This window comes from Bremia lactucae, linkage group LG9 (assembly GCF_004359215.1).
Source record: "Bremia lactucae strain SF5 linkage group LG9, whole genome shotgun sequence".
NCBI classification, from domain to species: Eukaryota; Oomycota; class Peronosporomycetes; order Peronosporales; family Peronosporaceae; genus Bremia; species Bremia lactucae.
In genome coordinates, this window is record NC_090618.1 from 1,905,028 (window position 1) to 1,909,057 (window position 4,030).

The following is a 4,030-nucleotide window of genomic DNA, read 5'->3' on the forward strand; positions in this document are numbered from 1 at the left end:
TCCGACGTTGTTGCGAAATCGCAACAGCGAGGCGGACCGCCAAAAAATGGTCGGGGTCAGTAGGGGCGCAACGCCCTACTGATCCAGCAACCTCAAGATAATTTGCAAATCTCTTGACTAAAGTTGCTCCAGACACACAATCATTATGTGTCTCTGCGCCTGGTGATAACGTTTGCCAAAAGTTAGGACACTACACTCATGAGTAGCGTGGGGCACTGCACTCATGAGCGTAGTGTCCTAACTTTTGGCAGCGATTGCATTTGGAACTGGATACGCTTGAAGAAGCAATATCCGTTGCGGAACAGGAGGACTTTAGCTTAATACAATCCACATGGAACCAAGACCGTCCTGCCAACAAACGCAGTCGAACAATCCTCAACCAACAATCACCGTCGTACATACGTTATCCGACATTTATAAGCTACGCGCATGGGCTTTGATACCATGCGCAAACAAATCAGGACGTTGTCATTTGAGATGAAGAGCTACAGCCGATGAGTCGGCGCAACGAGGTAGCATCGTCGAACTAAGGACCAAACTAACATTAATTTACTTTTCATTTTACCTTTTTTGTAGCTCCGGTAGCATACTACAAACTTATACTGATCTCATTGTGAAAGATTATGAGCCCAAGAGAAGCTGGTTAAACCGCTTCCTCGCTGTGCTAGGGTGTATGTCTAAGTAGAGCGTGACCAAAAGCGGAATTGTAAAAACCACCGCTTGCGTAATGTATACATCTGTTCGCCAAGCTTAAGGCCAAAGGCCGGTTATGTTCAGCGTTTATGCCTCAAAGCGAGGAAAGCCCTATCAAGGAGGCGTCGGCCAATAAAGGAGGCGTCACATCGTCGTCGCTCGAAGTCTTGGCGGCATTGTCCATGACTGACAACGAGTTTGCCAAGCACATGTTTTTGAAACCATCAATGCCACGCTTCGAGCGGGCTGTTTCAGTTCTACACGACTGAAGGTGGCCAATTGGCCGAGCGGTCTAAGGCGCCAGTTTTAGGCACTGGTCCGTAAGGGCGTGGGTTCGAATCCCACATGAACGTTTACGTGTCACCACACATGCATTAAACGGGTCAAATAGGCGAGCTGTGTTTTGGTTTCAATATACTCCAGCTGAATGACCTTGGCCTTGACTTGGTCGCGAACAAAATGATAGCGAATTTCAATGTGTTTCGCTCGACTTTGATATCCTTCGTTCTTCGCAATAGCACGTGCCGTTCGAAATGAGGGAGGCAAATCTCCCCCTTCAAGAATTTGCAGAACTGGTATCCATTGCAGCTTGAAGAGAGGTGCATGTCGATGCAAAAGACGTGCTTAAAGACTTGGACATAGAAGCGGCTATTAAGGCTATTAAGACCTTTAAAACTCAAATACGGTAACAGTACCTCCCTCATCACCTTGAAGTTTAAAGCAACAAATGATTTGTCACTCAGAGCCCTAGTGGACTGCGGAGCGTCGAATAACTTTATTCGTTGCCAGTCAGCTAGAGGGTCGTCGGATCAAATATGTTGAGCGCGACATCCCTCCAACGAGGAGGAGGTTTCATGACGGTCTATTAACATGTGATTATGTACAAGATGTCTGAAAACTCCTGAGCCAGGAAATCAAGTCCGGATCCGGAAGAGTTTCGTGACTATTACCCGGAGAAGCCCCGATGTCTCGGAGTGCTTGGGTAAAAAGTTCGATGCCGACATGCAAGAGAGCCCCTTGGACGACGGTACCGATACCGCGATGTTCACGTTTAGCCAGCGCTAAGAGATGACGTATACCTGTTTCCCAAAAACGGTTGACGCTATGCGATGCCGTGGTCAGCACGCCCCTATAAACCGCATCATTTCGCTCCTGCCATAGGTGGGTGAGGCACGAGGTACTCATGAGAAACTAAATCCGTTTCCAGACGCGGACCCCAGCCGCTGCATCATCCGTGAATCGTTGGTGCAATCGGTGTCTCAGCCGTGGTGAGATAGCTGGGGCTTGACGATTGGCGCTGCCTAGATATTGACACTCGACATCCCTCCAACGAGGATGACGGTGCGTCTAGCGACAGGCGCATCGATACAAATTCACCGGTAGTGACCAATTAATTTTGCCCAACACGAACGCGCCTTCGGGCAATCCCAAAATATGTGGGCCAGTGTTTCTTGAACCCCTCGACATTCTTGATGTGCACGGCAACTATTGTCGTCGTTACGATTCTCATTGTAAAGGTTGAGTTGCTTGGTTGCTATACGATAGCAAGTCCACACCTGGTATTCTGTGAGCCCATGTGCATGAATTCAAACTTGGGACGGTCGCTGATGCGCTAGGGCTCGCTGCCATCGGTTCGTTCTGGTGGCAGCTTCCAGACGCTGCATTAGTGGTCGTAATGCCACAGCGAGCTGACGTTTGTGAAGCTTAAATGACAGACGAAAAAGTGTTGTGCGTATGGCTGCATTTGACACCTCATCTGCGACCGCCCATGGCAACCGATGATGTCGGGGATGAGCGTAAAACACTACTCCGTGCCGCTGAAGTTGTTCAAGCCATGTTGCCCTTTCCATTCCACTATCCGTCACTAGTTCAGGAAACCTTGTAGTGAAGAACCAGCGAAACCCGTCGGCCGCCTGCGTCAGGTATATCCTAGCTTCCTCTGGGACCTTGTGATCCCTTCTCACTCCAATTATACGACCCCGGCATTCTGTGAACCAGTCATAGTCATGCCGAAAAGGAGGAGCGTGCCGAAGTGTCAACCTAGGCTGGAGCGCTAAATCAGTCCCGATCTGAAAAGGTGGGGATGCCAGCAATATCGCTGTTGCCCATCGTCGTAACTTGGGGTGCGAATGGTTGGTAACGTGCTGTCCGGACAGTGGTATGCTGAAGACAAACTCGGACGGACCCGTCCGCCGAATACGTAAGTCCGAGATGGTGCATGGTGCAATCCGGTCATACGTATAGCCGAGCAACTGCCTGCCACGCGCATCCCGGATATATGGATTCTTGCTCCATCCAAGCGTCCCCCAGAATTGATGAATAGATCTCAAGTGAGGATCCGCGTGTGATGTTGCTTCAGGAAAAGTCGAGTAATAAGACAGAACCCATTCATCCTCTTCCCACCAGCTACCTGCACCGGCGAGTAGGGTTGGTGTATACGCACGTGCCCGATCTCCAAACAGGCATAATTGGTCGTCTGTAGGCTCCAGGAGCTTGTCGATATCCGCTTTGAATGAAGTTTTGGCAGGCTTTGACAAAGAGGTTGACCACCCCCCTGACCGCGGCCGTTCGTGCAAAACAAGTGCTGAAGTAGTCGGCTGGCCCTGATAAGCCCAAAAACGCCACGCTCCAAAATACTTTTCGTGAGCTTGCGTGAGCCACCGGAGAGCGTGTTTGGTGCGCTGTGGTTTAATTGGAACCTCGGCCGATGCGAGCCCTACCCCCCCCCCGGCCTTAGTCGGAGTAAAGAGGAGACCCGGATTAATCTTGTGACGGCACGCTTCTGTGGTGGTTGCGTGTGCCCACAAAAATTGTTTATACAAATTTTGTACGTCCTTGATCGCCCAGTCGGGAATTTCGAAAACCGCAGCCGTAAACAGAATCGCCGGTAGGATAATGGAAATTTAATACCATCACGCGATTCTCGACGCTTGTAGCAATCGTGGAAGCCGTGAATAATCGCCGTTGAAGCTTCCTGATGCGAAGCGCCCAATTACGATGTTGAAGGTCGCCTATACCCACGTCATAACCCAAGTACCGAACTGTATCCACAGGTTGAAGTACTGAGATGCCACAAAACGTCTGCACACGCACCCCTTTGTTGAGGAAAATCAGCTGGCTCTTGGCCGGCTGAGCGACTAGCCCAGCCAAATTTCCAAAGTGAGAAACTATCCGGAGCGCCTGGTCGAGCTGACACGCTTTATCTAGAAAAATCGCTGAGTCATCCACAAACGCTGAAAACGTGTGCAGACCCCCAGAGCCCCCTGGTACCGGAAGCCCTCGCAAGACGGGCGATTGTTGTATCGCGATACCCAATAACTCTACTACGATTAGAAAA